This window comes from Pseudopodoces humilis, chromosome 11 (assembly GCF_049639895.1).
Source record: "Pseudopodoces humilis isolate 2021_Gansu_Grassland_sample_001 chromosome 11, ASM4963989v1, whole genome shotgun sequence".
Taxonomy (NCBI): domain Eukaryota; kingdom Metazoa; phylum Chordata; class Aves; order Passeriformes; family Paridae; genus Pseudopodoces; species Pseudopodoces humilis.
Window position 1 is genome coordinate 6,630,002 of NC_142210.1, and position 16,222 is coordinate 6,646,223.

Below are 16,222 nucleotides of genomic sequence, written 5' to 3' on the forward strand. Positions count from 1 at the left end.
GACAAGTTCCTCTCCCTTGGCCGTGCGACCCACAGCTCCAGGACCTGGTCTTGCCCTTCTCCCACACCTCCCGCTCACAGCCCTGCACAGCCGCTTGCCCTTTGACCACCCACGCTGGCCCTGCACATCCTCAAGGCTGCCCCCAAGGCAGGCTGCAGCCTTGGGCCTTGCTAGGGATGAGGGCACCTGAAATCCAGTGACATCCTCATGGCTGCAGCCCTGCACAGAGATCCAGCTCCGCTCCCAGCACGCTGCGAGACTGCACCTGCCCAACACTTCAGTTCTGTGCCGGCCAAGGAGGGACACGACAAGCTGCGAAAATACATCGAGAACAGTCTGTACAAACCAGAGGCCCCTTTAATTTGCTGGAGTCTGTTTTAAAGGGGTCTGCTCCCCCAGAGGGAAAACTCCAGAGTCAGGAAATGCAATGCCTATCTAATGGCAGTTGCAGAAGGAACAGAACAAACAGTAGGGCCTAGTAAAGTTCGTGGGGCTGAAGTGCAGGAGCTCTCTTCTCTGGGCAGCTCCAGCTGCTGTCCATGGCACCCAGCTGCGGGCTGGTACCCGCACAGCGATGTCAGCTGCCCGCAGCCCAAAAGGGGCGTGTGCCCCGTAGTTGGCAGGATTCGAACCTGCGCGGGGAAACCCCAATGGATTTCTAGTCCATCGCCTTCACCACTCGGCCACAACTACCTGCTCCAGCCCTCCCTGCCCTGCTCATCACACGCCCTGCGCCACGACACCGACGCCCCGGCACTTCAGGCCAAGGCTCCTGCTACAAACCAGTGTTTGAGATGGCTTCAAAAACTCACTGGCAAGGGTATCAGCAAAAGCCAGACTTAATATGAAAGGAAAGCACAACAAAGTGCTTTGGCAAGGTTCACTCTACTACTTACAGGACAGTTAAAGCACAACAAGGAAAAACAAGCAACAACAAAACCAAACATAATACAAGCAACCTAAATAGAAATGAACTGACATCTATCTAGGGGAGTGTGTGTGTGGAGCTGTGCGTGTGCGTGTGCGTGTGCGTGTGCGTGTGTGTGTGTGTGTGTGTGAGACAAAAGACAATGAGGGCAATGATATAGTGGAACATGGCCTAAGAGCTTGACAGTACTCAAACTTAACAGTATTTTAACTTAACTTAATTTTTTTATTTATATTTAAACTTAACTTTGACATAAATCAGAATAATACCTTAAAATCTTCACCTTAAATTATGACACTTACACCCCTAAATACGGAGTGTGTATGTTTCTGTGTGTGTGTATGTGTGTGTGAGAGAGGGAGAATTGATAATGGTATGAATGTTGTCACGGTGAATTTGTCATTAAGTTCTTGCTGTGACTGTGGATCAAGTGCTGCTAAACTTCATTGCACACTTTTTATAATGAATTCCTGCATACCATACACTTCTGAATGCACAGTGGCCCTTTATAACACTAAACATTGATTTCAGTTCAATATTGTATTTTTGCTTCATCAATTTAGTGGATAACAGAATGAACTTTGTTGTCTAACTGTTGAATCCAGACTGCCTCTGTCCAGCCGTAAAAAGAAGTGCTTTACTCCTTTCCAGCCTACAGTCCTATACTCTCGCCACTGACACATCCCAACTCTTCCATAGAAGAGAGAAGACTGATTTTGCTGTGCTTTTGTGAAGAAGCTTTGACAGGACTGAAAAGTTACTCAAAATCTTTGTATTAACTCTGACATGGAACAAACTGGCACCAAGCCCTGCAGGGCTGTGATCTCCAGGTTACAGACTCAAGCTCAGTGAGAGAGCCTTTGGTGCTCTGGTGTAATGTTTGGGAGTTCCTGTGTAGCTGCCGGTAAGCCCAGGACAGCAGCCAGTGCTCACCCTGGCAGAGCAGGTGGCAGCTGAGGGAGGAGGAGAACAAACGAGCAGGAGTCTCCAGCAATGCTGCACAAAGCCTTTAATGAGAAGGATCAAAAGCGGTGGCACAGAACAGAGACCAAGGAACAGGTGTGCAGGGGCCAGGGAGGGAAAGAGCTGGGCCCATTTGCCAAGGACAAAGGGGACGATGCGCCGGCTTCAGCAGATCTGACCGCAGCGGGGGATAGGCAGGCACAGGCCTGAGCCCCCCAGCCCAAGGGAGCCCCCAGAAGAGATGGGAACCCCTGAGGTGCTGAGGGAGCTGCCCACAGCAGCTGACAGAGAGGATCCCACGGCCGTGCTCTGAGGGAAAGAGGTGAGGATGGGGCCCGGCAGGGTCACCACCACCGGCGAAGGCTCGATGTACACCGTGGAGTCAGCACAGCGGGCGAGGCACGGCTCGCTGCAGCTGCTTGCAAGGGGCGTTGGGCCACAGGGGCCGCAGGGCCGTGGGGGACAGGGTCTGCAGCAAGACATCTCTCGGTGCAGGAGGCAAGGCTGCAACACAGAGCAGGGAGCAGGGACCAGCCTCAGCATCACTCCGTCTCTCTGTCCCAAGGCTCTCTCCAGGGACACATTTGCTCTGCCAAACACACTCTGTGCCTACAGCTGCCGCGACCCTGCGACTGCCCTCCCAGGGGCACGGCACGGGAAGGCCGCCCCACTTCAGGAACAGGACCCAGCACAGAGGCTTTAAGGCCCCTGTGGAAAGACTGCTCACAGCCCATCTCCAGAACAGACATGGCCGTGTTAGACATGTCCGGGAATGCACTGCCACATTTTGTTACCCCACGGAAGGTGCTAATTCTGCTGGGCACATCCCCCTGCAGCAGAGCCCCACTGATCCCCTTCTGCTGCATCAAAGCCCCCTCTTCCCACCTGTCCCCAGCCACCAGCAAAGGAAAGGCTGCCGGCCCTTCAACGCTTCCGTGTCAGGGCCAGGCTGAGGCAGCCCAAGGATCAACCTGGGCAGCCTCCATGACAGCAGTTCTTCCCACAGGGAGGCATGGAGCGGACTCAGGCTTACCTCGTTCCTCGAGGAAAGGGAGGCCAGAGAGGAGGATGCAGAGCCTGCAGCAGCGCAGCCTTTTATGCCGTGTCCCAGAGCCCTGTGGGGCCACAAACATTCCTTGTTTGTGAAACATCCAAACTCCTGGGAGTGGCCACTTGCGAGGCATCGCTGCTGATGAGGTCCCTGCCTCTTTCATCTCAAATTTTGTTGTCCCCCTTCATACAAACCAGATTTGTGCAATGACTCTTAGAATCCACTGAGGAGAGAATGGACCTTAAAATCCTCTAGCTTGCGTCCCCTTCAATGGTTTCTGCAACTCTTCTCTGGACAACCTGTCCCAGTGTGTCACCACTCTGTACCAAAAAGATTCCTTCCCAATATCGAACCCATATATTCCTGCTTTCAGTTTCAGACCAGTAGCCCTTGACCCATCTCTACTCACTCCTGCCAAGTATCCTTTCCTTTCTTGACTGAATGTCTCCTGGGAGCCTTCTCTTTTCTTTGCTACACAACCCCAACCCTCTCAGCCTGTCCTCACAGGACAATGGCTCCAGTTGCCTGCTGGTCTTTGTGGCTCCTCTGGACCCTCTGCAGCAGGTCCGTGTGTTTCTTTGGCTCTGGGTCCTAGAACTGGATGCAGTACCCCAGCTAAGGTGTCATGAGAGCCGAGTATATCGAGACAATCCCCTCCCTCAGCCTGCTGGCCACTCAGCTCTGGATGCAGCCCACAATACAATTGGATGTTTGCACTTTGTTGCTAGCAGGCGGTGCAGGTTCACATTCAGTATTTCAGCCACCAGAACCTGCAAATCCCCATCTGCAGGGCTGCTCTCAATCCACTCATGGCCTAGACTGTGTCCATGTTTGGGATTATCCCGACCTTGGCTCTTGACCTTGTTGAATTCCATGAGGTTTGCACAGACCCACCTCTCCATCCTGCCCTCTGGATGGCATCCCTTCCTCTAGAGTACCAACCCCATCACTCAGCTCAATGTCATCCACAAACCAGCTGAGGATGCACTCATTCCCTACTCCCAGGTCTCTCAAGAAGGTGTTAAATATTCCTGTTCCCATCACCAAGCCCAGTGAAACCACACGCATCACAGGCTGCACACCACCCGAGTTGGACATCGAGCTGTCATCCACAAGTCCTTGAGTGTCGCCGTCCATCCAATTCCATATGGACTGAGTGGCCACCCCACATAAAATCCACATCACTCCTGTTTAGGATATGAGCTCTGTTATTCCTTGAGCACCTGAATCTGTTGGCACGCAGTCCACTGGAGTCCACACTGGGTGACTCAGGTTTGCCTGGAGCTCAGGGATTTTCCCAGCTCTTCCACATCACCCTGACGTGCTCTGGGAGACCCATCCAGTGTCCCTTTGAAATGTAAAATGCATGGAATGGGAAACCCCATCCCTGACCCAGAAAAAAAGAGCCATGGGCTTTGGGCTCCCTGCCCTCAGCCTTTTCCCCAAAGCTGCCATCCAGGGCTCTGGCCTCTGGGATGAGCACGCTGAGCAAAACAGGTCAGAGTGGCTGTGGGTCTCTTTCAGGGAAGGACGCGGCATCACTTTGATCACACAACCAGTCCGTGGTACAGCCTGTGGACTGTAAGCAAGCTCCCCATGGCTGTCACTCAGGCCTGCAGGGGACATCCTTCCAGCAGAACGTGGACTTTCCTTGCCACTCAGCTTTGCCACCTGCATGCAGAGTTGGGTCTCTTTCCCACTATAGGGTCGTGCAGTGTTGACTTTGTGCCTCAACTGACCCACAGTGTTCTGGACCTCTGTGATGGCTCGTGGAAGAAATGACTCTCAGGATTAGCCCGAGTGCCTGCACTGAAAGCTCCTTGAGAGCTGACCTGAGGTGTCTCTTTTTGGCTGAATTTAACTGTGACTGGAGCCAAAGTAACAGACAATATGAACAAGTGACAGAAGCAATAGACACTACGGAAATTCAGTTCAACTCACGTTCTACGCTGACCTAGGACCTCCAAGACAATTGACCTTAGGAAGCTGGGTCACACATCAATCATTTCCATGTTGTGTGGTGTGAAACTGGTGAAAAATGCTTGAGATGAAAGAGGCAGGGACCTCATCAGCAGCGATGCCTCGCAAGTGGCCACTCCCAGGAGTTTGGATGTTTCACAAACAAGGAATGTTTGTGGCCCCACAGGGCTCTGGGACACGGCATAAAAGGCTGCGCTGCTGCAGGCTCTGCATCCTCCTCTCTGGCCTCCCTTTCCTCGAGGAACAAGGTAAGCCTGAGTCCGCTCCATGCCTCCCTGTGGGAAGAACTGCTGTCATGGAGGCTGCCCAGGTTGATCCTTGGGCTGCCTCAGCCTGGCCCTGACACGGAAGCGTTGAAGGGCCGGCAGCCTTTCCTTTGCTGGTGGCTGGGGACAGGTGGGAAGAGGGGGCTTTGATGCAGCAGAAGGGGATCAGTGGGGCTCTGCTGCAGGGGGATGTGCCCAGCAGAATTAGCACCTTCCGTGGGGTAACAAAATGTGGCAGAGCATTCCCGGACATGTCTAACACGGCCATGTCTGTTCTGGAGATGGGCTGTGAGCAGTCTTTCCACAGGGGCCTTAAAGCCTCTGTCCTGGGTCCTGTTCCTGAAGTGGGGCGGCCTTCCCGTGCCGTGCCCCTGGGAGGGCAGTCGCAGGGTCGCGGCAGCTGTAGGCACAGAGTGTGTTTGGCAGAGCAAATGTGTCCCTGGAGAGAGCCTTGGGACAGAGAGATGGAGTGATGCTGAGGCTGGTCCCTGCTCCCTGCTCTGTGTTGCAGCCTTGCCTCCTGCACCGAGAGATGTCTTGCTGCAGACCCTGTCCCCCACGGCCCTGCGGCCCCTGTGGCCCAACGCCCCTTGCAAGCAGCTGCAGCGAGCCGTGCCTCGCCCGCTGTGCTGACTCCACGGTGTACATCGAGGCTTCGCCGGTGGTGGTGACCCTGCCGGGCCCCATCCTCACCTCTTTCCCTCAGAGCACGGCCGTGGGATCCTCTCTGTCAGCTGCTGTGGGCAGCTCCCTCAGCACCTCAGGGGTTCCCATCTCTTCTGGGGGCTCCCTTGGGCTGGGGGGCTCAGGCCTGTGCCTGCCTATCCCCCGCTGCGGTCAGATCTGCTGAAGCCGGCGCATCGTCCCCTTTGTCCTTGGCAAATGGGCCCAGCTCTTTCCCTCCCTGGCCCCTACACACCTGTTCCTTGGTCTCTGTTCTGTGCCACCGCTTTTGATCCTTCTCATTAAAGGCTTTGTGCAGCATTGCTGGAGACTCCTGCTCGTTTGTTCTCCTCCTCCTTCCAATGTTGGTAGAGCTCCTTGAAGTGATTGCAGAGCCATCGAAAGACATTGACAGGGAAAAGAGGAAAAGAAGCCACAGAGGGAAGGAGCAAGAAAGGAGCAGTGGACAGGGCTGGGCACACAAGTTCTGCCACGGGGAGTAACCTGCTCTTACTGTGGGAATGGTGCAACATGGAAACAGCTGCCCAGAGTGCGTAGCCCAGTGCTCCCTTTTGGATGCATCCGACATAGGACAGTCCCAGAGCAGCCTCCTGTGCCTGACCCATTTTGGGTGGTGGTCTCCACCTCAGCTGCTGTGTGATTCATCAGAGCAGTCTCCGCAAGCAAAGCAGCAGCAGAGTAGAGGTGTGAGGGTGTAAGCGTGCTGAGGGAAAGCCTGAGGGAACAAAAAGGCTGAGGTCCCACTGAGATTTGAACTCAGATCACTGGATTCAGAGTCCAGAGTGCTCACCATTACACCATGGGACCTCCTGCACCGGTCACCTCTGGCCCCTGTGCCGAGCCTCACTCTGCCTTTTGCCCCCAGCTGAGGCTGGCAGTTTCTCCATCGCCTTGGACATCTCTCACCATGAGCAGCCTTCCCTGCAGGGCCTCCAGGCACCCTCTAATCACACCATCCCTCAGGGCAGCAGCACAGCTCCTTCTGCAAGCCTGGCGTGGCCTCACTTAGGAGTACCAGACTCGAAACTTGCACTATCTTGTCTTTCCCAAATTGCAACAATCTCTTTCTGAGTTTGGGCAAGCCTTGCGAAGTCACCTTCATTCTGAAGAAGCCCCTTGTCTTTGCTTCTCCAGCCCAAGCCAGTCCAGCTCCTGAAGGACTACAGAATGGGAAACAGATGTTTCAGAATTGTGGTGGCAGCAGGAACCTGCTGTGTCCTGGGCATGCCAACCCCTAAAATTTTCCCTAGAGAGGCGTTGCCTGCAGCACCCGGTGTCTCCTCCCCTCCCAACACCCAGCGAACACTGGCCAATACAGTGTCCCTTGGCAATAGCTGCATGGCCCTCATCCTGGATCAGCCTCTGTATGGTCACAGCAGCAAACAGATGAGGACAGAGAAAGCTCCCAGGTCTTTGTGTCGTGCACATGGAGCAGCCTGAGCCTCCTCTGTCCCTGCAGAGGCCTGGAGGTGCCCTCCTGTGCCTTCAGGGAAGGGAGGAAAACCTGTGTGCCCTCAATGTGCAGGGCCTTGTGGGGGAAGCTGTGCCTGCTGCTGTGAAAAAAGTGCCTTAGCAGAGGATGGTTTTGATCCATCGACCTCTGGGTTATGGGCCCAGCACGCTCCCGCTGCGCCACTCTGCTCCTCCTGAGCCTTGGCTGCCATTGCCCTCATTGCAGCTCCATGCTGCCGGGTACTGCTGGCCCTCACTCCTTCCTGTCCTCCCTGCTCAGCATCCCCCAGCCCAAAAAACAGACACCCTGACAAGTTCCTCTCCCTTGGCCGTGCGACCCACAGCTCCAGGACCTGGTCTTGCCCTTCTCCCACACCTCCCGCTCACAGCCCTGCACAGCCGCTTGCCCTTTGACCACCCACGCTGGCCCTGCACATCCTCAAGGCTGCCCCCAAGGCAGGCTGCAGCCTTGGGCCTTGCTAGGGATGAGGGCACCTGAAATCCAGTGACATCCTCATGGCTGCAGCCCTGCACAGAGATCCAGCTCCGCTCCCAGCACGCTGCGAGACTGCACCTGCCCAACACTTCAGTTCTGTGCCGGCCAAGGAGGGACACGACAAGCTGCGAAAATACATCGAGAACAGTCTGTACAAACCAGAGGCCCCTTTAATTTGCTGGAGTCTGTTTTAAAGGGGTCTGCTCCCCCAGAGGGAAAACTCCAGAGTCAGGAAATGCAATGCCTATCTAATGGCAGTTGCAGAAGGAACAGAACAAACAGTAGGGCCTAGTAAAGTTCGTGGGGCTGAAGTGCAGGAGCTCTCTTCTCTGGGCAGCTCCAGCTGCTGTCCATGGCACCCAGCTGCGGGCTGGTACCCGCACAGCGATGTCAGCTGCCCGCAGCCCAAAAGGGGCGTGTGCCCCGTAGTTGGCAGGATTCGAACCTGCGCGGGGAAACCCCAATGGATTTCTAGTCCATCGCCTTCACCACTCGGCCACAACTACCTGCTCCAGCCCTCCCTGCCCTGCTCATCACACGCCCTGCGCCACGACACCGACGCCCCGGCACTTCAGGCCAAGGCTCCTGCTACAAACCAGTGTTTGAGATGGCTTCAAAAACTCACTGGCAAGGGTATCAGCAAAAGCCAGACTTAATATGAAAGGAAAGCACAACAAAGTGCTTTGGCAAGGTTCACTCTACTACTTACAGGACAGTTAAAGCACAACAAGGAAAAACAAGCAACAACAAAACCAAACATAATACAAGCAACCTAAATAGAAATGAACTGACATCTATCTAGGGGAGTGTGTGTGTGGAGCTGTGCGTGTGCGTGTGCGTGTGCGTGTGTGTGTGTGTGTGTGTGTGAGACAAAAGACAATGAGGGCAATGATATAGTGGAACATGGCCTAAGAGCTTGACAGTACTCAAACTTAACAGTATTTTAGCTTAACTTAATTTTTTTATTTATATTTAAACTTAACTTTGACATAAATCAGAATAATACCTTAAAATCTTCACCTTAAATTATGACACTTACACCCCTAAATACGGAGTGTGTATGTTTCTGTGTGTGTGTATGTGTGTGTGAGAGAGGGAGAATTGATAATGGTATGAATGTTGTCACGGTGAATTTGTCATTAAGTTCTTGCTGTGACTGTGGATCAAGTGCTGCTAAACTTCATTGCACACTTTTTATAATGAATTCCTGCATACCATACACTTCTGAATGCACAGTGGCCCTTTATAACACTAAACATTGATTTCAGTTCAATATTGTATTTTTGCTTCATCAATTTAGTGGATAACAGAATGAACTTTGTTGTCTAACTGTTGAATCCAGACTGCCTCTGTCCAGCCGTAAAAAGAAGTGCTTTACTCCTTTCCAGCCTACAGTCCTATACTCTCGCCACTGACACATCCCAACTCTTCCATAGAAGAGAGAAGACTGATTTTGCTGTGCTTTTGTGAAGAAGCTTTGACAGGACTGAAAAGTTACTCAAAATCTTTGTATTAACTCTGACATGGAACAAACTGGCACCAAGCCCTGCAGGGCTGTGATCTCCAGGTTACAGACTCAAGCTCAGTGAGAGAGCCTTTGGTGCTCTGGTGTAATGTTTGGGAGTTCCTGTGTAGCTGCCGGTAAGCCCAGGACAGCAGCCAGTGCTCACCCTGGCAGAGCAGGTGGCAGCTGAGGGAGGAGGAGAACAAACGAGCAGGAGTCTCCAGCAATGCTGCACAAAGCCTTTAATGAGAAGGATCAAAAGCGGTGGCACAGAACAGAGACCAAGGAACAGGTGTGCAGGGGCCAGGGAGGGAAAGAGCTGGGCCCATTTGCCAAGGACAAAGGGGACGATGCGCCGGCTTCAGCAGATCTGACCGCAGCGGGGGATAGGCAGGCACAGGCCTGAGCCCCCCAGCCCAAGGGAGCCCCCAGAAGAGATGGGAACCCCTGAGGTGCTGAGGGAGCTGCCCACAGCAGCTGACAGAGAGGATCCCACGGCCGTGCTCTGAGGGAAAGAGGTGAGGATGGGGCCCGGCAGGGTCACCACCACCGGCGAAGGCTCGATGTACACCGTGGAGTCAGCACAGCGGGCGAGGCACGGCTCGCTGCAGCTGCTTGCAAGGGGCGTTGGGCCACAGGGGCCGCAGGGCCGTGGGGGACAGGGTCTGCAGCAAGACATCTCTCGGTGCAGGAGGCAAGGCTGCAACACAGAGCAGGGAGCAGGGACCAGCCTCAGCATCACTCCGTCTCTCTGTCCCAAGGCTCTCTCCAGGGACACATTTGCTCTGCCAAACACACTCTGTGCCTACAGCTGCCGCGACCCTGCGACTGCCCTCCCAGGGGCACGGCACGGGAAGGCCGCCCCACTTCAGGAACAGGACCCAGCACAGAGGCTTTAAGGCCCCTGTGGAAAGACTGCTCACAGCCCATCTCCAGAACAGACATGGCCGTGTTAGACATGTCCGGGAATGCACTGCCACATTTTGTTACCCCACGGAAGGTGCTAATTCTGCTGGGCACATCCCCCTGCAGCAGAGCCCCACTGATCCCCTTCTGCTGCATCAAAGCCCCCTCTTCCCACCTGTCCCCAGCCACCAGCAAAGGAAAGGCTGCCGGCCCTTCAACGCTTCCGTGTCAGGGCCAGGCTGAGGCAGCCCAAGGATCAACCTGGGCAGCCTCCATGACAGCAGTTCTTCCCACAGGGAGGCATGGAGCGGACTCAGGCTTACCTCGTTCCTCGAGGAAAGGGAGGCCAGAGAGGAGGATGCAGAGCCTGCAGCAGCGCAGCCTTTTATGCCGTGTCCCAGAGCCCTGTGGGGCCACAAACATTCCTTGTTTGTGAAACATCCAAACTCCTGGGAGTGGCCACTTGCGAGGCATCGCTGCTGATGAGGTCCCTGCCTCTTTCATCTCAAATTTTGTTGTCCCCCTTCATACAAACCAGATTTGTGCAATGACTCTTAGAATCCACTGAGGAGAGAATGGACCTAAAAATCCTCTAGCTTGCGTCCCCTTCAATGGTTTCTGCAACTCTTCTCTGGACAACCTGTCCCAGTGTGTCACCACTCTGTACCAAAAAGATTCCTTCCCAATATCGAACCCATATATTCCTGCTTTCAGTTTCAGACCAGTAGCCCTTGACCCATCTCTACTCACTCCTGCCAAGTATCCTTTCCTTTCTTGACTGAATGTCTCCTGGGAGCCTTCTCTTTTCTTTGCTACACAACCCCAACCCTCTCAGCCTGTCCTCACAGGACAATGGCTCCAGTTGCCTGCTGGTCTTTGTGGCTCCTCTGGACCCTCTGCAGCAGGTCCGTGTGTTTCTTTGGCTCTGGGTCCTAGAACTGGATGCAGTACCCCAGCTAAGGTGTCATGAGAGCCGAGTATATCGAGACAATCCCCTCCCTCAGCCTGCTGGCCACTCAGCTCTGGATGCAGCCCACAGTACAATTGGGTGTTTGCACTTTGCTGCTAGCAGGCGGTGCAGGTTCACATTCAGTATTTCAGCCACCTGCAAATCCCCATCTGCAGGGCTGCTCTCAATCCACTCATGGCCTAGACTGTGTCCATGTTTGGGATTATCCCGACCTTGGCTCTTGACCTTGTTGAATTCCATGAGGTTTGCACAGACCCACCTCTCCATCCTGCCCTCTGGATGGCATCCCTTCCTCTAGAGTACCAACCCCATCACTCAGCTCAATGTCATCCACAAACCAGCTGAGGATGCACTCATTCCCTACTCCCAGGTCTCTCAAGAAGGTGTTAAATATTCCTGTTCCCATCACCAAGCCCAGTGAAACCACACGCATCACAGGCTGCACACCACCCGAGTTGGACATCGAGCTGTCATCCACAAGTCCTTGAGTGTCGCCGTCCATCCAATTCCATATGGACTGAGTGGCCACCCCACATAAAATCCACATCACTCCTGTTTAGGATATGAGCTCTGTTATTCCTTGAGCACCTGAATCTGTTGGCACGCAGTCCACTGGAGTCCACACTGGGTGACTCAGGTTTGCCTGGAGCTCAGGGATTTTCCCAGCTCTTCCACATCACCCTGACGTGCTCTGGGAGACCCATCCAGTGTCCCTTTGAAATGTAAAATGCATGGAATGGGAAACCCCATCCCTGACCCAGAAAAAAAGAGCCATGGGCTTTGGGCTCCCTGCCCTCAGCCTTTTCCCCAAAGCTGCCATCCAGGGCTCTGGCCTCTGGGATGAGCACGCTGAGCAAAACAGGTCAGAGTGGCTGTGGGTCTCTTTCAGGGAAGGACGCGGCATCACTTTGATCACACAACCAGTCCGTGGTACAGCCTGTGGACTGTAAGCAAGCTCCCCATGGCTGTCACTCAGGCCTGCAGGGGACATCCTTCCAGCAGAACGTGGACTTTCCTTGCCACTCAGCTTTGCCACCTGCATGCAGAGTTGGGTCTCTTTCCCACTATAGGGTCGTGCAGTGTTGACTTTGTGCCTCAACTGACCCACAGTGTTCTGGACCTCTGTGATGGCTCGTGGAAGAAATGACTCTCAGGATTAGCCCGAGTGCCTGCACTGAAAGCTCCTTGAGAGCTGACCTGAGGTGTCTCTTTTTGGCTGAATTTAACTGTGACTGGAGCCAAAGTAACAGACAATATGAACAAGTGACAGAAGCAATAGACACTACGGAAATTCAGTTCAACTCACGTTCTACGCTGACCTAGGACCTCCAAGACAATTGACCTTAGGAAGCTGGGTCACACATCAATCATTTCCATGTTGTGTGGTGTGAAACTGGTGAAAAATGCTTGAGATGAAAGAGGCAGGGACCTCATCAGCAGCGATGCCTCGCAAGTGGCCACTCCCAGGAGTTTGGATGTTTCACAAACAAGGAATGTTTGTGGCCCCACAGGGCTCTGGGACACGGCATAAAAGGCTGCGCTGCTGCAGGCTCTGCATCCTCCTCTCTGGCCTCCCTTTCCTCGAGGAACGAGGTAAGCCTGAGTCCGCTCCATGCCTCCCTGTGGGAAGAACTGCTGTCATGGAGGCTGCCCAGGTTGATCCTTGGGCTGCCTCAGCCTGGCCCTGACACGGAAGCGTTGAAGGGCCGGCAGCCTTTCCTTTGCTGGTGGCTGGGGACAGGTGGGAAGAGGGGGCTTTGATGCAGCAGAAGGGGATCAGTGGGGCTCTGCTGCAGGGGGATGTGCCCAGCAGAATTAGCACCTTCCGTGGGGTAACAAAATGTGGCAGTGCATTCCCGGACATGTCTAACACGGCCATGTCTGTTCTGGAGATGGGCTGTGAGCAGTCTTTCCACAGGGGCCTTAAAGCCTCTGTGCTGGGTCCTGTTCCTGAAGTGGGGCGGCCTTCCCGTGCCGTGCCCCTGGGAGGGCAGTCGCAGGGTCGCGGCAGCTGTAGGCACAGAGTGTGTTTGGCAGAGCAAATGTGTCCCTGGAGAGAGCCTTGGGACAGAGAGACGGAGTGATGCTGAGGCTGGTCCCTGCTCCCTGCTCTGTGTTGCAGCCTTGCCTCCTGCACCGAGAGATGTCTTGCTGCAGACCCTGTCCCCCACGGCCCTGCGGCCCCTGTGGCCCAACGCCCCTTGCAAGCAGCTGCAGCGAGCCGTGCCTCGCCCGCTGTGCTGACTCCACGGTGTACATCGAGCCTTCGCCGGTGGTGGTGACCCTGCCGGGCCCCATCCTCACCTCTTTCCCTCAGAGCACGGCCGTGGGATCCTCTCTGTCAGCTGCTGTGGGCAGCTCCCTCAGCACCTCAGGGGTTCCCATCTCTTCTGGGGGCTCCCTTGGGCTGGGGGGCTCAGGCCTGTGCCTGCCTATCCCCCGCTGCGGTCAGATCTGCTGAAGCCGGCGCATCGTCCCCTTTGTCCTTGGCAAATGGGCCCAGCTCTTTCCCTCCCTGGCCCCTACACACCTGTTCCTTGGTCTCTGTTCTGTGCCACCGCTTTTGATCCTTCTCATTAAAGGCTTTGTGCAGCATTGCTGGAGACTCCTGCTCGTTTGTTCTCCTCCTCCTTCCAATGTTGGTAGAGCTCCTTGAAGTGATTGCAGAGCCATCGAAAGACATTGACAGGGAAAAGAGGAAAAGAAGCCACAGAGGGAAGGAGCAAGAAAGGAGCAGTGGACAGGGCTGGGCACACAAGTTCTGCCACGGGGAGTAACCTGCTCTTACTGTGGGAATGGTGCAACATGGAAACAGCTGCCCAGAGTGCGTAGCCCAGTGCTCCCTTTTGGATGCATCCGACATAGGACAGTCCCAGAGCAGCCTCCTGTGCCTGACCCATTTTGGGTGGTGGTCTCCACCTCAGCTGCTGTGTGATTCATCAGAGCAGTCTCCGCAAGCAAAGCAGCAGCAGAGTAGAGGTGTGAGGGTGTAAGCGTGCTGAGGGAAAGCCTGAGGGAACAAAAAGGCTGAGGTCCCACTGAGATTTGAACTCAGATCACTGGATTCAGAGTCCAGAGTGCTCACCATTACACCATGGGACCTCCTGCACCGGTCACCTCTGGCCCCTGTGCCGAGCCTCACTCTGCCTTTTGCCCCCAGCTGAGGCTGGCAGTTTCTCCATCGCCTTGGACATCTCTCACCATGAGCAGCCTTCCCTGCAGGGCCTCCAGGCACCCTCTAATCACACCATCCCTCAGGGCAGCAGCACAGCTCCTTCTGCAAGCCTGGCGTGGCCTCACTTAGGAGTACCAGACTCGAAACTTGCACTATCTTGTCTTTCCCAAACTGTAACAAGTTCTTTCTGACTCAGGGCAAGCCTTGCGAAGTCACCTTCATTCTGAAGAAGCCCCTTGTCTTTGCTTCTCCAGCCCAAGCCAGTCCAGCTCCTGAAGGACTACAGAATGGGAAACAGATGTTTCAGAATTGTGGTGGCAGCAGGAACCTGCTGTGTCCTGGGCATGCCAACCCCTAAAATTTTCCCTAGAGAGGCGTTGCCTGCAGCACCCGGTGTCTCCTCCCCTCCCAACACCCAGCGAACACTGGCCAATACAGTGTCCCTTGGCAATAGCTGCATGGCCCTCATCCTGGATCAGCCTCCGAATGGTCACAGCAGCAAACAGATGAGGACAGAGAAAGCTCCCAGGTCTTTGTGTCGTGCACATGGAGCAGCCTGAGCCTCCTCTGTCCCTGCAGAGGCCTGGAGGTGCCCTCCTGTGCCTTCAGGGAAGGGAGGAAAACCTGTGTGCCCTCAATGTGCAGGGCCTTGTGGGGGAAGCTGTGCCTGCTGCTGTGAAAAAAGTGCCTTAGCAGAGGATGGTTTTGATCCATCGACCTCTGGGTTATGGGCCCAGCACGCTCCCGCTGCGCCACTCTGCTCCTCCTGAGCCTTGGCTGCCATTGCCCTCATTGCAGCTCCATGCTGCCGGGTACTGCTGGCCCTCACTCCTTCCTGTCCTCCCTGCTCAGCATCCCCCAGCCCAAAAAACAGACACCCTGACAAGTTCCTCTCCCTTGGCCGTGCGACCCACAGCTCCAGGACCTGGTCTTGCCCTTCTCCCACACCTCCCGCTCACAGCCCTGCACAGCCGCTTGCCCTTTGACCACCCACGCTGGCCCTGCACATCCTCAAGGCTGCCCCCAAGGCAGGCTGCAGCCTTGGGCCTTGCTAGGGATGAGGGCACCTGAAATCCAGTGACATCCTCATGGCTGCAGCCCTGCACAGAGATCCAGCTCCGCTCCCAGCACGCTGCGAGACTGCACCTGCCCAACACTTCAGTTCTGTGCCGGCCAAGGAGGGACACGACAAGCTGCGAAAATACATCGAGAACAGTCTGTACAAACCAGAGGCCCCTTTAATTTGCTGGAGTCTGTTTTAAAGGGGTCTGCTCCCCCAGAGGGAAAACTCCAGAGTCAGGAAATGCAATGCCTATCTAATGGCAGTTGCAGAAGGAACAGAACAAACAGTAGGGCCTAGTAAAGTTCGTGGGGCTGAAGTGCAGGAGCTCTCTTCTCTGGGCAGCTCCAGCTGCTGTCCATGGCACCCAGCTGCGGGCTGGTACCCGCACAGCGATGTCAGCTGCCCGCAGCCCAAAAGGGGCGTGTGCCCCGTAGTTGGCAGGATTCGAACCTGCGCGGGGAAACCCCAATGGATTTCTAGTCCATCGCCTTCACCACTCGGCCACAACTACCTGCTCCAGCCCTCCCTGCCCTGCTCATCACACGCCCTGCGCCACGGCACACCGACGCCCCGGCACTTCAGGCCAAGGCTCCTGCTACAAACCAGTGTTTGAGATGGCTTCAAAAACTCACTGGCAAGGGTATCAGCAAAAGCCAGACTTAATATGAAAGGAAAGCACAACAAAGTGCTTTGGCAAGGTTCACTCTACTACTTACAGGACAGTTAAAGCACAACAAGGAAAAACAAGCAACAACAAAACCAAACAAAATACAAGCAACCTAAA

General features: G+C 54.9%; 7 non-coding genes across 7 annotated transcripts; all 7 read right to left on the reverse strand.

Annotated features, from left to right (window-relative positions):
• Positions 1–611: 611 nt before the first annotated feature.
• On the reverse strand, positions 612–693 carry TRNAS-AGA (transfer RNA serine (anticodon AGA)). The gene has a single exon. It is a non-coding gene; the product is annotated as a tRNA-Ser (tRNA).
• A 5,914-nt stretch (positions 694–6,607) lies between these two features.
• On the reverse strand, positions 6,608–6,679 carry TRNAQ-CUG (transfer RNA glutamine (anticodon CUG)). Its single transcript has one exon. It is a non-coding gene; the product is annotated as a tRNA-Gln (tRNA).
• Positions 6,680–7,442: 763 nt separating this feature from the next.
• TRNAM-CAU (transfer RNA methionine (anticodon CAU)) lies at positions 7,443–7,514 on the reverse strand. The gene has a single exon. It is a non-coding gene; the product is annotated as a tRNA-Met (tRNA).
• Positions 7,515–8,244: 730 nt separating this feature from the next.
• On the reverse strand, positions 8,245–8,326 carry TRNAS-AGA (transfer RNA serine (anticodon AGA)). Its single transcript has one exon. It is a non-coding gene; the product is annotated as a tRNA-Ser (tRNA).
• A 5,904-nt stretch (positions 8,327–14,230) lies between these two features.
• Positions 14,231–14,302, reverse strand: TRNAQ-CUG (transfer RNA glutamine (anticodon CUG)). The gene has a single exon. It is a non-coding gene; the product is annotated as a tRNA-Gln (tRNA).
• A 763-nt stretch (positions 14,303–15,065) lies between these two features.
• On the reverse strand, positions 15,066–15,137 carry TRNAM-CAU (transfer RNA methionine (anticodon CAU)). The gene has a single exon. It is a non-coding gene; the product is annotated as a tRNA-Met (tRNA).
• A 730-nt stretch (positions 15,138–15,867) lies between these two features.
• On the reverse strand, positions 15,868–15,949 carry TRNAS-AGA (transfer RNA serine (anticodon AGA)). The gene has a single exon. It is a non-coding gene; the product is annotated as a tRNA-Ser (tRNA).
• Between the last annotated feature and the right edge of the window lie 273 nt (positions 15,950–16,222).